The sequence below is a fragment of the Oncorhynchus tshawytscha genome, linkage group LG11 (assembly GCF_018296145.1).
Source record: "Oncorhynchus tshawytscha isolate Ot180627B linkage group LG11, Otsh_v2.0, whole genome shotgun sequence".
Taxonomy (NCBI): domain Eukaryota; kingdom Metazoa; phylum Chordata; class Actinopteri; order Salmoniformes; family Salmonidae; genus Oncorhynchus; species Oncorhynchus tshawytscha.
In genome coordinates, this window is record NC_056439.1 from 8,791,544 (window position 1) to 8,810,619 (window position 19,076).

The 19,076-nt window shown below is 42.3% G+C and overlaps 1 long non-coding RNA gene across 1 annotated transcript; it reads left to right on the forward strand.

The window, feature by feature from the left end:
• Window positions 1-2,765: 2,765 nt before the first annotated feature.
• On the forward strand, window positions 2,766-6,152 carry LOC112262270. Its single transcript, XR_002955311.2, has 3 exons — window positions 2,766-2,870; window positions 5,302-5,481; window positions 5,666-6,152. It is a non-coding gene; the product is annotated as an uncharacterized LOC112262270 (long non-coding RNA).
• The last annotated feature ends 12,924 nt before the right edge of the window (window positions 6,153-19,076 follow it).

Here is a 19,076-nt window from a genome sequence, read left to right on the forward strand (position 1 = left end):
AAAAAAAATAAAAAATTCAGTCTTCAAAACGCCAAACTTTAAATTAACTCCATAATATCGACTGAAACATGGTAAACGTTGTTTAGAATGAATCCTCAAGGTGTTTTTCACATATCTCTTCATGATATATCGTTTGTTGAAAGCCTCCTCTCTCCTCTCAATCACTGGATGACTGCGTGCAGCTTGTAGATTACGCACCAATTTAGACAAAGGACACCGGGCGGACCCCTGGTAAATGTAGTCTCTTATGGCCAATCTTCCAATGATATGCCTACAAATACGTCACAATGCTACAGACACCTTGGAGAAACGATAGAAAGGGCAGGCTCATTCCCGGCGCATTCACAGCTATATAAGGAGACAATGGGAAACAGAGCTTCAAAAATTCAGCCCATTTCCTGGTTGAAGTTTCATCTTGGTTTCGCCTGTAGCATGAGTTCTGTGGCACTCACAGATAATATCTTTGCAGTTTTGGAAACCGTAGAGTGTTTTCTTTCCAAAGCTGCCAATTATATGCATAGACGAGCATCTTTTCGTGACAAAATATTGCGCTTAAAACGGGCACGTTTTTTATCCATAAATTAAAAGAGCGCCCCCTATATCCAAGAAGTTAACAGATGTAGCTTCTTCTCTTTTCTGCCGGTGCATGGAACATCCCGCCAGATCTATATTATTTGTGTCGTAGTTCAGCCACTACTCGGTGAAACATAAGATATTACAGTTTTAATGTCTCGTTGGTAGAAAAATCATAAACGTAGGACATCAGTTGTATTTTCCAATGATTGCACGTTAGCTAGTAGAACGGACGGCAGTGGGAGTTTACTCACCCATCTACAGATTCTCATAAGACAGCCCGACCTGCACCCCCCTTTTCCTCATCTTTTCGTCAAGCAAGTGACGGGGATTTGGGCCTGTTCCTGGGAAAACATTATATCCCTCTTGTCGGACTCGTTAAAGGAAAAAGCTTCTTCCAGTTCATGGTGACTAATCGCTGTTCTGATGTCCAGAAGTTATTTTCAAGCATAAGAGATGGTTGCAGCAATATTACGTACAAAATAAGTTTTTAAAAAAATAGCACAGTTGATTAGGAGCATGTAAAACATCAACCATCCTCTTCTGCGCCATCTGGGAAGGCAAATATGTGAATTTAATGACTGTGTCAAAAAGACTTCCTGATAGACCATATCATCGACACGTTACAATGTAACTTAACACATTTACAGAATGACACTCTTGTACATAGTAGGAACGCGTCTCTAATGATTTGTTGTGTCATTTACTCTTTCATAGGTACATGCAGTGCTTGCTGAATAACAAGAGTAGGTGTCGTGTTGACATCGTCAAACGCTATCTCATTTGTCTGGGATCATCTGAGGCTCGTCAGGCATTCACTCCTCTGCATGGTGACAGTGTTGTGGAACATGAGAGATTGAGGGTGAGTCCCAATAATATATTCTTTCTCCTGAAGTGTACACTTGTTCACTATACATCTCATAGCATTGGATCGTTGGAGGCATGGGCTAGATGGAGTTTCCATGTTTCTTATACCAGTAATTTCTTTTCAAATCAGTGAAGGGAAGTGAACAAGTTTGGGGAGAAAATAGGGACACATCCAGAGAGTGGGCTGAACTTTTTCTGATGTTTGCTCCTGTTCAGGGACTTTTAATGAGTCCCTACACATCTCTTTAGGGTCCTACTGACAGAGAAGCAACAGCAGACATACAGATTTGTTAAAGCTCTCTGAAAAGCACTGAAGGCTCAACAGGATCTGGCGACAGATTCATTCACAGCCACATGATAACTCAGCAATGTTGCAACTGTGCTACCTAACACAGCCAATATACATTGAGTGTACAAAACATTACAAACGCCTGCTCTTTCCATGACAGACTGACCAGGTGAAAGCTATGATCCCTTATTGATGCCAGCTATTAAATCCACTTCAATCAGTGTAGATGAAGGGTGAGGAGACCGGTTAAAGAAGGATTTGTTAAGCCTTGAGGCAATTGAGACATATATTGTGTATGTGTGCAATTCAGAGGGTGAATGGGCAACACAATAAAGTGCCTTTGAACGGGTTAAGGTATTAGGTGCCAGGCGCACCGGTTTGACTGTGTTAAGAATTGCAACACTGCTGGGTTTTTGACGCTCAACAGTTTCCTGTGTGTATCCAGAATGGTCCACCAGCCGAAGGAAATCCAGCCGACTTGACACAGCTCAATATTAGCAATGTTTTCTCCTCTGTTTTGTACATTTTTGTACTACAGGAAAGAAAGGAAACACCAACAAAAAGTGTCTTAGTAGGGCGTTGGGCCACCACGAGTCAGAACAGCTTCTATGAGCCTTGGCATAGATTCTACAACTGTCTGGAACTATAATTGAGGGATCTGACACCATTTTCTCACAAGAAATTCCATAATTTAGTTATTTTGTTGAAGGTGGTAGAAAACGCTTTCTCAGGCGCCACTCCAGAATCTCCCGTAAATGTTCAATTGGGTTGAGATCTGGTAACTGAGACACACACACACACACACGTCCTTTAAACCCCCAATGCTCCTTTGAGAACCATCTTTCAAAGTCACTGAGATTTATTCTTTTAGCCATGGTAACCAGAATAATGGGCAACTGGACATTTTTATGCATGGCTCTAAGCATGATGGGATGTTAATTAACTCATGAACCACACCTGTTTGGAAGCACCTGCATTCAATATACCTTGTATCTCTCATTTCCTAAGGTGTCTTCTCTCTCTCTCTCTCTCTGCCATACTTAATAATTATATGTCTCTCTAATTATCTGTCTCAATGGGCTGGAAGGAGCTTGGCCAACCTGACGGATGGAATGTGATGATACACTAGCAAGGCTGGACGGTAGGTCTTTACCAAACATAAACAGACATACTGCATTGAAGGCTGGACAGTAGTTCCTTACTCTGGAACCTCAAGAAACTGGAGTCAGTACAGTGGGACAGTCTCTGAGTCCATTAGACTGTGGAACGTGACTGTCACTTAAACTTACTGTATTACAGTACTGCAAATGGATCTTCAGCTTACTTTGATCAAAGTTCTGTTTCTGTACAACAATGTTTTGCTACTTTTAACCCTTTGAGGCGTACAATCACATATTTGTGATCATTGTCGAGTGGCCCCTGCAGCCTAACATAGCAAATATGTCATTGAAAAAAAATGCGTCTAAACAGCATTCTTGTCTGAAAAGCATTGAAACAATGTTTTGCACTGATGGAAAATAAAGGTTGACACAGCATTATTCCTCAATGTCACCTTTCATTGTAAAAGGTGAATGCAAAAGTTCATCCAAGCATCACGCGGAACACATCCACAGGTAAATTCGTTCCATAAACCAGTCTACATAGCATGTGGAGCTGACAAACAAAACAGTGGTTAGCGACCTAACAGCTAGACTTGTTTACAATGTGCCACATCTACGGTGAGCACAAGGGATACATGTTTCGAAAAGAAATGCAATGTCAGCTAAGCTAAAAGCATCAAAATTCTTTAGTATGGCAGCCATGTGACTTAACAGGTCATTTACAGATTTTTGCTAATCACGAAGCAAATAAAATGTCATCACCTCACAGATTATCACCTCGAATACAATCCTGCTGCCTAGCTGTCGTGCGAAAGCTACACAGGGTTGCCAGATTTGAGTGAAACCAAAAATTCTAAATTCTAATTCTAGAACAGCAGCATAGAATCCTGGTACCGTGTGTCACGCCCTGGTCTTAGTATTCTGTGTTTTCTTTATTATTTTGGTTAGGCCATGGTCTGACATGGGTGATTATGTGTTTGTCTTGTCTAGGGGTTTTGTAGATTGATGGGGTTGTGTTCAGTGTAGTATTCTAGGTAAGTCTATGGTTGCCTAGAGTGGTTCTCAATCAGAGGCAGGTGTTTATCGTTGTCTCTGATTGGGAACCATATTTAGGCAGCCATATTCTTTGGGTATTTCGTGGGTGATTGTTCCTGTCTCAGTGTTTTGCACCAGTTAGGACTGTTGTCGGTTTTCACGTTACGTTTTTGTAAATTGTTCGTATTTTCATCTTTCATTAAAGATGTTTATGAATAACCACGCTGCATTTTGGTCCTCCTCTCTTTCACCAGAAGAAAACCGTAACACCGTGAGCAAAAATAGCTCACTTTGTAGGTGCTGTTATTAATATTTAGAATTTATATGTCAAAAGGGTTAAGGGGAAATATTCAGTAAATATGTACAGTATGAATTAAAGGGCAATTCCAACCAGATTTTCATTATATCAGGCACAATACCACAATACCAGTGTCTACAAAATGTAGAAATGAAAGTGGAAATGGCACATTTCTACATGTTGTTGGGAGGAAAAAAAACACTACGAGATTTGGGGAACAAGAGAACACCCTACCTCTGGCTAAAAACCTGTTGCAGGTTTAGAAAATCACAGTTTTTCTTTCTTTTAATCCTACCCTGTGATGTAATAAGAGAAGCATTTCTTAGGACCTTTCCTCTTATCTTTTCAACCAAAGATCATAGAAGCGCGCCGTTTTCACACATTTAGACACTGATATGATGCTGGAGATAATGAACATGTGGTTGAAAAGTGGCGGAATTGCTCTTTGAACCCCTTCAATGGAGTGACACTTTCCTTTCCACCAAAATGGACAGGGCTTGTTGATAGGCCCTCTCTCCACCTCCGTTCTGAAAGTGATGCATTATTATTAACCGCTACACTCTGCATCACTTTATTTCCAATTGTTCACTGTGAACAGGCAATGGCTAAGGACTGTCCAAACAATTAGTCATGTCTTTTTCTCCATGAATGAGACTTGTAGTGGAGCCACGACATGGTTGAATGAGGCATCCTCCAAATGGACTAATTTTACACACAATAAACCTCTGTCAAAGGGCTGCAACTCAAGGTCCTGTGTGGTTCAGTTGGTACGGCATGGCACTTGCAGCACTTGCAATTTTATTTTGTTGAATTTGTATCATTATTATTATTACGTCATTGTTAGTCTTATTAGACAGTAATTGCCATGTTATTCTTGTGTCTAAGTACTGTTTGTTTATTGTTTTTCTTTTGGACTGCCTTGAAATTTCATCCTGCAAAATTTCAACTAAATTGATAAATGTTTAAGGCCTGCTACCAGTTCCTATAAAGTGGATACTGGATACTTGAGCATGCCAGTAGTTTATTGTTAGGCAGGTTTGTGTATGAAGGAGGGAGTAAGGGTGGGAATAAAGGGAGAGAATGTCTGTAGACACGCATCCTGGATGCACATGTGAATTTACACCTGTCTCTTTGTTTAGGCATGTGTTTAGTGTGTATGCGTCACAGGGGGCTGCTGAGAGGAGGACGGCTCATAATAACGGCCGGAACGGAGTGAATGGAATGTCACCAAACACAATGGAGACTACGTTGGATGTAGTTGACACCGTTCCATGAATTCTGCTCTAGCCATTACCACGAGTCCTTCCTCCACAATGAAGGTGCCACAAATCTCCCGTGGTATCCAGTGTGTGTGTGTGTGTGTGTGTGTGTGTGTGTGTGTGTGTGTGTGTGTGTGTGTGTGATGTGTTTCCTACTACTGCAGTCTTATTGGAGTCTGAGGAACCCCGAGCACAAACTCGGTCTGCTTCCTCCCTCACTCGCTCTCTCTCTCTCCCACTGCAGGAGGACAAGGGAAGAGTAATCGATCAGCAACCAGGCCCAGACCACAGTGTGAAACCCTGTCAATACAGGATGCTCAAACGAGACACAGAGACGAGACACAGCGAGCCAATCCCTATTTTACTGTCCAGCAGACGGATCAACCGACAACTTCTATTGGATGACGCAGCAGTACTCGGAAATGTGAGGAGTCACAACAAAATCGAATCAAATCAAATTGTATTGATCACACACACCTATTTAGCAGATGTTATTGCGGGTGTAGCAAAATGCTTGTGTTCCTAGCTCCAACAGTGCAGTAATTCAAAGACTCAATCATCGACTCTCTTACTGACAGTTGTGGCTGCTTTGCGAGATCTATGTTGTCTCTACTTTCTTGCCCTTTGTGCTGTTATCCGTGCCCAATCATGTTTGCACCATGTTTTGTGCCGCTATCATGTTGTATTGCTACCATGTTGTTGTCATGTTGTGTTGCTACCATGCTGTGTTGTCATGTGTTGCTGCCTTGCATTGTTGTCTTAGGTCTGTCTTTATGTAGTGTTGTGTTGTCTCTCTTGTCGTGATGTGTGTTTTGTCCTATATTTATATGTTATTAAAAAAATATATACATTTTTTAAAAATATATTGTTTTATTTAATCGCAGCCCCCGTCCCCACAGGAGGTTTTTTGTCTTTTGGTAGCCCGTCATTGTAAATAATAATTTGTTCTTAATTAACTGATTTGCTTAGTTAAATCAAGGTTCATTAAAAATTAAACCTAACAATTATATTAACTAACTATTATATTAACTAACTATTATACCTAACAATTCATAACAATACACATGAAAAAACTGTGGAAAATAAGGATTTAGAGAAAAAGAATGGAAAAATGTCATAAGAGATTAGGCTGCACATCTATTTTTACTCTGTGGGGATTTGTGACTGGGGAGATAATCTAATATAGGTCATTATTGTCAGTTGCCAGTTATGAGGATTCATGGAGATTTTTTTCGCTGAGCTCTCGGCACAAAACTGTCCGTGAAAGCCTTCACACTCTGTCAGATAAATCAAAGCTCTTCTGAAAGTAAGAGCTAGTAAGAGCTACAGTAAGAGCTACATTCAATCAAACCCGTAGTGCATGAGTTTTAGGTAGTGGCATGTAAATATGTTCCTGTACTTATATTGATGATGCTTCAACAGCATTGGGAGATGCAGAGAAAGGGAGAATGTGTGTACACATAAAGTGCACCGCTGTCAAAACTCATTCATTTACCAACGTTTGATCTATTTCCAATATGTTGTCAACTAAGTACTTTAGTAGAGTGCTGATAGATTACTGGGTTTATTTGCAGTATTTACTGGTAAAACGCCACTCTCATTTTGTGAGTGTGTCCTTTGCAAAGAAGAAGCTGTGAGAAATACTCAAATGGCAAGGTATGCAATTACACCAAACTGACACTTCCAGAGTACGCGGAAGGAGGGTGTGTGTGTGTTTGTGTGTGTGGGTGGGTGGGTGGCAGGTACCCTAGCAGTTAAGAGCAGGGGGCAAGTAACTGAGCCCTGAGCCAACTAGGTTAAAAATCTGTTGATGTGCCCTTGAGCAAGGCACTTAACCCTAATTGCTCCTGTAAGTTGCTCTGGACAAGGAGCACCCGCTAAATGTTTCAAATGTAAATGTGTGTGTGTGTGTGCATCTGTAGTGTACATGCATCAATCTGTCGATCAATCTGCATAACGAACTTACACGACTGCCTGGTGAACCTGTAGAAACACGTCAAATAGTGCCTCTTGTCTCGACAATAGAAAACGAATGTGCTCATAGCCAGCCTTCGCCATGATGTCTGATGAATGTAACAATCATGCTGCTTTGTTCGCCTAACAGGTAGGAAGAGAACACACAACAAAACATCACGTTAGCAGCCCCTCAATTAGCATGCATTACTCAAGCCCATTAAGATTACTTGACTAATTAATTGTCTAATTGACCTATGCAAGCGAGCGCCATGCGCCAAGTTAAAACACCTCATTAAAATCGGGGAGAGGAATTATTAAATGATTAAACGTGTGCCTTTTGGGAGTACAGTTTACGAAGAACCTCAGGACAGTGAATGGTGGGGTACATAAAATCCCATCCCCTCCTGAAATCAGAACAAAAAACACTCAGAAACATGAATTATAGAGTGGGAAAGTATATCATTGGAGTTTAGCATTGTAATTGATGGCAGTGAAAACAAAAAGGTCTTGGGTCTGGGTTGACAATGGCCTGTTCCGTTGAGGCAGGATTATAAACATGTCCGTTTTTCTTCCTCATCCACTTTTCCGCGCTACTCCATACATTAAATAAAAAAATGAACCGCTACTGATTTCATAATGATGGTTTTGTGGCCTGGAAAAACAACACATACACACACACACACACATGTACACACAAACTGAAGCGTTTTACACTCCGGCTTGAGTGATACACCATTCGTCTGCATGTTTATTCATTAGGCCGGACTTCTTCTGTAGCTGAATGCAGTCAGACACAGAGAGAGAGATACAGAGATACAGAGAGCCACATTATCTATTAGCACAAACACAGAAGAACAGAGGGGACCCGCATGTTAATATTTATTCAGCCATCAGATAAGACTCCCTAGCCCTGTGGAGTTAGTCACTTCTAGGCCACGGGAGGGATATGTATGTGCCTCTGATGTTCTTGAGCCTCCATGTAGGCTTCAGAGATCAGGAGTCAATGAGGAGCAGCAGTATATAGGGAGAGAGAGCATCATCTGAATTATTCATCTAGTCCTCTCTCTGTGTCTGTCACTCTCCGACAGCATTTGCAGATACTTCCCAGTTCAAGCTCGCTCTCTCTCTGTGTCCAGTCTGCTAATCAGATCACCCACTTTCATACGTCTCTTTCTTGAAATTAGCACTCATTCCTCCCTCTTTAGCATCTTCTACCTCTTCCTCCTCTTTACCCTCTGCATCCCTCTCCGCCTCTCTCTCTTTCTCTCTTCTTTTTCTGTCCCCTTCTACTGCTCCCATCTCTCTGTCTCTCTTTCTCCCTCTCTCCCCCCAATTACCCACCTATCTCTCTGTGTGATGTTCAAGGGAAAGTGACAGGCAGTCGTGGGATGAGAAGACAGGGTTTAAAATCTCAGCGTTCTGACTACCAGCCCCGTCTATTTCTCATTACCTGGGTGCCTCCGTTGCAGCCAACACATACAACACTGAGATTTTCTCCGAATGTCTTCCACTAAATCAGTGTTATAGATTTGCAGAGTTTATTATATATATGACTGTATAAGTGAGTTTGTGAGAAGTTATTCAGACTGATGGCAATATGGTGCAAGCATAAAGTATTGGTTAAACTTGACTTTACCGTGTACTTCTTATTTGTAATTATTCTTGTATGCACAGTGACACAAGTATTGGAATGACATGCTGTTGTACTATAACACACATTTTTTTCAAATTCGTATCTCAAAGCCAGAAGCACTGCTTGCTTTCCATTCTCACCTTCTACTTTCTAATCAGGAACTGATTCAGACTTAGGACACCATGTGAGATAACTCTCTGGCCAATCAGTGACATTAATCAAGAAGACAGCAGCACCTCGAACCTCGAGGCTCGGATTTGAGTACCCCTGCACTAAACTATACTTCCACTGCAAAATAAAGTGTTCCCAAAGGCTTTCTTTGGCCTGGTCACCAAGGAACTAGTCCAGTATACAGGAATAGGTCCCAAATATGTAAGGTGTACAGTATTATTAGGACAGCCTCAGTTCTGCTGAATTCTTGCTGAGACTGAGGGTGTCCTAATATGGGCATTGTGATGGCGTGTGTCTGTTTTTGGATGTACTGTACTATATTAGGGTTATAATAACATCACTGTTTAAAAAATCTACAAAATGCAAACTACAACCTTACCCGTCGAGGTTAATCTAACGTTTATGCAAGTACACTGTAAATTGCCATGTCAATCGCCCACACACAGTTCTTGACAACCACTCATCAGAGAAACCTAGTGAGTATTATGCTGTAGTTCAGGGGCTTTATTGAAAATGGCATGAAGGAGCTCAACAGGCATACAAAGGATAAAGTATCACCGCATTGATTTCCCAACTCGGTTAACATGAACGTCTTCCTCTGTCAGCATGGAACGGTTGCTAATCAACAAACATCACACACTTAACATATACAATTTTTAACAAAGCTGGGGGGACAATCTCATTATGTTTTGTTACCTTACTAGGAGCTGAGTAGAGAGAGAGAGAGAGAGAGAGAGAGAGAGAGAAAATGATAGAGCAATGGGCTGACCTTTCTACCATACTAATTTCAGCTTTTCATCTACACTGAACAAAAATATAAACACAACATGTAAAGTGTTGGTATCATCTTTCATGAGCTGAAGGAACATATCCTAGACATTTTCCATATGCACAAATGATCCTATTTCTCTGTTTACATCCCTGTTAATGAGCTTTTCTCCTTTGCCAAGATAATCCATCCACCTGACAGGTGTGGCATATCAAGAAGCCGACTAAACAGCATGATCATTACACAGGTGTACCTTCCGCTGGGGACAAGAAAAAGGCCACTAAAATGTGCAGTTTTGTCACACGACACAATGCCACAGATGTTTCAAGTTTTGAGGTAGTGTGCAATTGGCATGCTGACTGCAGGAATGTCCACCAGAGCTATTGCCAGAGAATTTAATGTTAATTTCTCTACCATAAGCCACCTCCAACATCGTTTTAAAGAATTTACCAGTACGTCCGATCGGCCTCACAACCACAGACCACGTGTAACCATGTCAGCCGAGGAACTCCACATCCAGCATTTTCACCTGCGAGATTGTCTGAGACCAGCCACCTGGACAGCTGATGAAACTGTGGGTTAACACAACTTGTCAGAAACCGTCTCAGGGAAGCCCATCTCCATGCTCATCGTCCTCACCAGGGTTTTGACCTCACTGCAGTTCGGTGTCGTAACCGACTTGAGTGGGCAAATGCTGACCTTCGATGGCCACTGGTACGCTGGAGAAGTGTACTTTTCATGGATGAATCCTGGTTTCAACTGTACCGGCTAGATGTCGTGTGGGCGAGCGGTTTGCTGATGTCAACGTTGTGAACAGAGTGCCCCATGGTGAAGGTGGGGTTATGGTATGGGCAGACATAAGCTAAGGACAACGAACACAATTGTATTTTATCGATGGCAATTTGGATGCACAGTGATGAGATTCTGAGGCCCCTTGACTTGCCATTCATCGACAGTCATCACCTCATGTTTCAGCATGATAATGCACAATCCCATGTCGCAAGGATCTGTACACAATTCCTGGAAGCTGAAAATGTCCCAGTTCTTCCGTGGCCTGCATACTCACCATTGAGTATGTTTGGCATGCTCTGGATCGACGTGTATGAGACAGTGTTCCTGTTCCCGCCAATATCCAGCAACTTTGCACAGCCATTGAAGAGGAGTGGGACAACATTCCACAGGCCACAATCAACAGCCTGATCAACTCTATGCAAGGAGATGTGTCACGCTGCATGAGGCAAATGGTGGTCACACACCAGATACTGATGGGTTTTCTGATCCACGACCCTACCTTTTTTTTCAAGGTATCTGTGTCCAACAGATGCATATCTGAATTCCCAGTCATGTGAAATCCATAGATTTGGCCCTAATTTATTTATTTCAATTGACTGATTTCCTCATATGAACTGTAATTCGCTGCACACTATTGAGGAAGACGATCGCCTTTTTAAGACCCCCTCAACAACCACATAAGGTAACGCATTGTGCAAAGGAATGAATGGCTGCAATTAACTTAATTGTGCATTCGATGACGCATTGAGAACGGATGTTGATAGTTGTTGCTTACTGCATTCTTCTTCTTTTTTCTAGACATGTAGGACAACTACACAGTAGTTTTAGTAAGTAGCAGGCAAGACAGATTTCAGACACGGCAAGAGAGTTCTGCTAGTCTGTATCCCCCTACAATCTGCAATCTGGAGCCAAGACCAGACTCACATGCAGAGGGAAAAGATGATGATAGGCTCTCCAAATAGAAAACCTTTTAATTTGAAAAACCACTTACAGAGAAAAGAGCAAGAGAGAGCGACAGAAAGGGAGAGGGGAAGAGGGAGAGAGAGAGAACTATAATGGAGAGAAAGTTGAAAGATTGCCGAAACTATTTACGTAGATGTTAGACTGTATATCGCTGCACCAAAACAGAACTAGGGGAAGGCATCATGACATATTGACCATATAGTGTAGTAGCCTCCCCACAATATTAATAATTCAGTGAGTTTGTCCTCTTGTTTACCAAACAGCCTCTGCAGCTGAGCTGAATCTCTGTATGCATCCCAAATGGCAACCTATTCCCTATATAGTACACTACCTCAGACCAATCATCAATCATTACTAGTGCGGTACATTCTGTGTTTTACACTATCCCTAGTTTTCTCTTGTCATCAAAAGTTATGGTGCATCTCACTGAATAAAAGTATTTAAATTAAGGTGTACAGAGTGTGTGACATATTGGTATTATTTTCTCAGAAAAGGTTATACCCCCAGCCCCACAAAAAAAAAGCTGATTGCAATGTAATCAAGATGCTGTTTTGATGCAATATATTGTTCCTAAATCCTTATAACACATTTGTGGCTAATGTTATTGAGCTGCAATGCTTTAAGGCTGTTGGATCTAATAGTAGGCTACAGCTATGGTTGTTTTTCAAAGGAGATTTTCATCCAACTCAGTGACACCTGTGGATGCAGATTTCACTACCTATACAACAGCTCCTTCTGAATAGTCTAGGAATACACCAATATCATCTTCTCATGACCAAAATATATACAAAAAAATGGACTTGTATATATGAATGTCATTTCTCGAAAATGCATTTTCGCTTTGGATAATAAACTCTATTTCTGATTATATTCCTTTTTTGACCTTTGAGCAAAAGATGAAATGAGTCTGCGGCAATGCTCTCGAAGAAGCAGGAAGACACACGAAGCAAGAAATTCAATTTATTTGTTTATGTTATTCAAAATGTCACCCCACGGTCCTTGTGTGTACTCACACTAGCATCAAAATAAAGAAGAACTGATACTGTAGCAATTTTTCTCTCTTAAATTTCAATTCCCTTTCACTACCTACAAAAATATATATTTTTATGCAGGGAGAGCATTCACATGGACCACCATATGAAATATCAAACGCCACTGTATGTTAGGGATTTACTGTTGTTTAGGCCTATTCACTTACTTTCCCAAAGGGCTGGGTATATCAATGTCAAATGTTAATAGTTAGCATATACCTCCCAGGCATGTGAAATATATTAAATAGCTATAATAATCAGGCAACACATAAACATTATTTGTTTCGTCACATTATATCAATACCCTACGGTGCTGGAAGAGACTGATAAATCGCCAAGTCTGTAATGTTTCCTGGCATGTGCAAAATTGGTGGGGAGATTAGCGTGCTCAGGGCAACAAGCACAACTGGTAATGATACAAATTAATTAGTTGAATGTAGCCTTGCGGAGGGAGAGTACACATAAACATTCAGAACATGCCAACTGAAGTTAATGCCAGAGCTCAGCTTGATTTACTCAATTTGCACTGACCCACCGCTTGCCTCGAATCTCCTCCCTCATTCCCGCATTTGACTCAGTAATTCCACCAATCAAACGGAGCGGCTGACCTCTGACATCATGACTTTGCCAGCCTTAATCATAGGAAACGTTAAGCAATTCTCAGTCCATTCACTGGGCTAATGTTTCCATTAGTGAGCCATTACTCACCAGTGATACCCTGAGCTCTGCCACTCCAGACATAAACACCTGACTGGATAACTAGCATGCATAGCTCCCATAGAATGGAACACAATTGGCTGATATTAATCACTGGGTGCAATGTACACAGAGACATATGGTAACATGGGAACCATTAAACATGTCACTAAGTATTGACCCTATGTGTGTGTGTGTGTGTGTGTGTGTGTGTGTGTGTGTGTGTGTGTGTGTGTGTGTGTGTGTGTGTGTGTGTGTGTGTGTGTGTGTGTGTGTGTGTGTGTGTGTCAAATAATTTATTACCCAATTGTCTCCAGCCTTCCTTATAATGTCATATCATGAATTATATGCATTCATAGAGTAAACCCTTGCTGCGCTATTATTCATGTACTGTATTAGTCAACTGTGCCTGAAGCCATCCTGTGAGTGATATCACTTCTTAAAGGCTGTGCAGCTCTGAATTTCCTGACTTCCTTCCTTGCCAGCAGGTGTTTCATAGCACCTCATAGAAATACCTTTAACCATATTTCACAGGAAATATCATAAAGCTGCCCCTCTGAGAGTGAGTTTGATGTGAGTGTGTTCTGGCAGGCTAGAAGATAAGATAGAAAATGTATATAGTGCCAGACAGGGTCTCCATCACAAAACCTGATCTGATATTATGAATTGAGTTGTCCCTAAATTCTTATCAGTGGTCAGTTTGGCAGTTTTTCCTCCTAACGGTTAAGGTCAGGATTGGGAGTGTAAACTGATCCTAGATCTGTGCCAGGCTACTTCTAACCCAGAGTTTGCCAACAGAGGAGTCACTCTCAATATTGTAGCTTTGAAATGTATTCATGTTTGTTCATGAAACTTTTGTTTGTGAATTATGTTTGTTTGATTAATTTTTTGTTTGCTGATTTAAACAGAAGTGTACTGCATCACAGCATAGCTTTGAGCTGCCCTATCTGTTGGCAAGATAGCACTGACAGATAGGGAAGCTCTGGTTCTAGCTTCTATGCAACTTTGCAGTGTTTTGTTTTTGTGAGTGTTATTTCTTACATTAATCACCCAGGAAATGTTTTGTGTTATTACATACAGCCGGAAAGAACTTCTGGATATCAGAGTGGCGCTAACTCACCAGCATTACAAACAGGAATACGACTTTTCCCGAATTGGATCCTTTGTTCTTACCTCCCAGAGCAATTGAACTGATTCCAGAGGCTGATCCAAAACACCGCCTGCGGAGAAGAGGTATGGACTTCTAGTCCGACTCAGGAGGTGCACACAGCACCCACCGCTTCTGAGTATATTACTCACAAATGTTCAGTCTCTGGAAAATAAAGTAGATGAGCTCAAGGCGAGAATCTCCTTCCAGAGAGACATCAGCGATTGTAACATACTCTGTTTCACAGAAACATGGCTCTCTTGGGATATAATGTCTTTGTCCACGCAGCCAGCTGTGTTCTCAGTACATTATGTAGACAGGAATAAAGAACTCTCCGGGAAGAAGAAAGGCGGGGGTGTATGTTTCATGATTCACTACTCATGGTGTGATTGTGATAACATACAGAAACTCAAGTCCTTTTGTTCACCCGACCTTGAATACCTCACAATCAAATGTTGACCGTATTACATCCCAAGTCACAGCCGTGTATATTCCCCCCTCAAGCCAATACCGTGACGGTCCTCAAGGAAATTCACTGGATTTTATGCAAACTGGAAACAACATACAGTATCCTGAGGCTGCATTTATTGTAGCTGGGGATTTTAACAAAGCATATTTGAGGAAAGCGCTATCGAAATTTTACCAACACATTGACTGTAGCACTCGCTCTGAGAAACATTAGACCACTGCTACTCAGCTTTTCGAAATGCCTACAAGGCCCTCACCCGCCCTCCCTTTGGTAGATCTGATCAAGACTCAATTTTTCTCCTCCCTTCCTATAGGTAGAAACTCCAACAGGGAGTACCTGTGCTAAGGACTATTCAACGCTGGTCTGACCAATCGGAATACACGATTCAAGATTGTTTCAATCACGCAGATTGGGATATGTTCCAGGTAGCCTCTGAGAATAACATCAATGAATACGCGGAAAGAGTGACTGTGTTTTTTAGGAAGTGTATAGGAGATGTTGTACCCACTGTGACTATTAAAACCTACCCTAACCAGAAACCGTCGATAGATGGCAGCATTCGTGCAAAACTGAAAGTGCATTTAACCATGGCAAGGTGACTGAGAATATGGCCGAATTGAAACAGTGTAGTTATTACCTCCGTAAGGTAATCAAACGTCAAACATGACTATAGAGACAAAGTAGAGTCGCAATATGAGTGGCAGTGTATACAGACAATGACGGACAACAAATTGAAAACCAGACACGTCAAGGACACCGACGTCTTGCTTCCGGACACCTTCTTCATCTGCTTTGAGGATAACACAGTGCCACCAACGCGGCCCACTAGCAAGAACTGTGGGCTCTCCTTCTCCATGGCCGACATGAGTAAGACATTTAAGCGTGTTAACCTTCGCAAGGCTGCCGGCCCATACAGCATCCCTAGCCGCGTCCTCAGAGCATGCGCAGACCAGCTGGCTGAAGTGTTTACAGACATATTCAATCTCTCCCTATCCTGTCTGCTGTCCCCAAATGCTTCAAGATGTCCACCACTGTTCCTGTACCCAAGAAAGCAAAGGTAACTGAACTAAATGACTACTGCCCCGTAGCACTCACTTCTGTCATCATGAAGTGCTTTGAGAGGCTAGTCAAGGATTGATACACAGCCAATTTTGCAGGTTTTCCTACTTACAGAGCATGTAGAGGTCTGTCATTTTTATCATAGGTACACTTCAACTGTGAGAGACGGAATCTAAAACAAAAATCCAGAAAATCACATTGTATGATTTTTTATTAATTAATTAATTTGCATTTTATTGCAGGTAGAGATACTGGTGTGCAAAAGAGCAGAAAAGTAAATAAATAAAAACAGTATGGGGATGAGGTAGGTAAATTGGGTGGGCTATTTACCGATGGACTATGTACTGCTGCAGCAATCGGTTAGCTGCCCAGATAGCAGATGTTTAAAGTTGGTGAGGGAGATAAAAGTCTCCAACTTCAACGATTTTTGCAATTCGTTCCAGTCACAGGCAGCAGAAAACTGGAAGGAAAGGTGGCCAAATGAGGTGTTGGCTTTAGGGATGATCAGTGAGATACACCTGCTGGAGCGCGTGCTACGGGTGGGTGTTGCCATCGTGACCAGTGAACTGAGATAAGGCGGAGCTTTACCTAGCATGGACTTGTAGATGACCTGGAGCCAATGGGTCTGGCGACGAATATGTAGCGAGGGCCAGCCGACTAGAGCATGCAGGTCGCAGTGGTGGGTGGTAGAAGGTGCTTTAGTAACAAAGCGGATGGCACTGTGATAAACTGCATCCAGTTTGCTGAGTAGAGTATTGGAAGCCATTTTGTAGATGACATCGCCGAAGTCAAGGATCGGTAGGATAGTCAGTCTTACTAGGGTAAGTTTGGCGGTGTGAGTGAAGGAGGCTTTGTTACGAAATAGAAAGCCGATTCTAGATTTGATTTTGGATTGGAGATGTTTGATATGAGTCTGGAAGGAGAGTTCACAGTCTAGCCAGACACCTAGGTACTTATAGATGTCCACATATTCTAGGTCGGAACCATCCAGGGTGGTGATGCTAGTCGGGCGTGCGGGTGCAGGCAGCGAACGGTTGAAAAGCATGCATTTGGTTTTACTAGCGTTTAAGAGCAGTTGGAGGCCACAGAAGGAGAGTTGTATGGCATTGAAGCTTGTTTGGAGGTTAGATAGCACAGTGTCCAAGGAAGGGCCAGAAGTATACAGAATGGTGTCGTCTGCGTAGAGGTGGATCAGGGAATCACCCGCAGCAAGAGCAACATCATTGATATATACAGAGAAAAGAGTCAGCCCGAGAATTGAACCCTGTGGCACCCCCATAGAGACTGCCAGAGGACCGGACAACATGCACTCCGATTTGACACACTGAACTCTGTCTGCAAAGTTGTTGGAGAACCAGGCAAGGCAGTCATTAGAAAAACCGAGGCTACTGAGTGTGCCGATAAGAATATGGTGATTGACAGAGTCGAAAGCCTTGGCCAGGTTGATGAAGACGGCTGCACAGTACTGTCTTTTATCGATAACGGTTATGATATCTTTTAGTACCTTTAGCGTGGCTGAGGTGCACCCTTGACCAGCTCGGAAACCAGATTGCACAGCGGAGAAGGTACGGTGGGATTCGAGATGGTCAGTGATCTGTTTGTTGACTTGGCTTTCGAAGACCTTAGATGGGCAGGGCAGGATGGATATAGGTCTGTATAACAGTTTGGGCCCAGGGTGTCTCCCCCTTTGAAGAGGGGGATGACCGCGGCAGCTTTCCAGTCCTTGGGGATCTCAGACGATATGAAAGAGAGGTTGAACAGGCTGGTAATAGGGGTTGCGACAATGGCGGCGGATAGTTTCAGAAATAGAGGGTCCAGATTGTCAAGCCCAGCTGATTTGTACGGGTCCAGGTTTTGCAGCTCTTTCAGAACATCTGCTCTCTGGATTTGGGTAAAGGAGAAGCTGGGGAGGCTTGGGCGAGTAGCTGCGGGGGTGGGTGGGGTGGAGCTGTTGGCTGAGGTTGGAGTAGCCAGGAGGATGGCATGGCCAGCCGTTGAGAAATGATTGTTGAAGTTTTCAATCATCATGGATTTATCGGTGGTGACCGTGTTACCTAGCCTCAGTGCAGTAGGCAGCTGGGAGGAGGTGCTCTTGTTCTCCATGGACTTTACAGCGTCCCAGAATTTTTTGGAGTTAGAGCTACAGGATGCAAATTTCTGCTTGAAAAAGCTGGTCTGCTTTCCTGACTGACTGCGTGTATTGGTTCCTGACTTCCCTGAACAGTAGTATATCGCAGGGACTATTCGATGCTATTGCAGTCCGCCACAGAATGTTTTTGTGCTGGTCGAGGGCAGTCAGGTCTGGAGTGAACCAGGGGCTATATCTGTTCTTAGTTCTGCATTTTTTGAACGGAGAATGCTTATCTAAGATGGTGGGGAAGTTACTTTTAAAGAATGAGATAAAAAACACAGGCATTTAACTACACCCACAATAACATCTTCTAAACATGTGTATGTGACCAATAAAATTGGACATGGCGGTTGGAACCAATAATCTCACATTGGGACTCAGACCAAAGGACAGATTTCCACTGGTATAATGTCCATTTCTTGTGTTTCTTGGCCCAAGCAAGTCTCTTCTTATTATTGGTGTCCTGTAGTAGTGGTTTCTTTGCAGCAATTCAACCATGAAGGCTTGTTTCACGCAGTCTCCTCTGAACAGTTGATATTGAGATGTGTCTGTTACTTGAACTTTGTGAAGCATTTATTTGGGCTGCAATCTGAGGTGCAGTTAACTCTAATGATCTTATCCTCTGCAGCAGAGGTAACTCTGGATCGTCTTTTTCTGTAGCGGTCCTCATAAGAGCCAGTTTTATCATAGCGCTCAATGGTTTTTGCGAAAGCACTTGAATACTGATCTTATTTACTGATCTAAATGTCTTATAGTAATGATTGACGGTCATTTCTCTTTGCTTATTCGAGCTGTTCTTGCAATAATATGGACTTGGTCTTTTACCAAATAGGGCTGT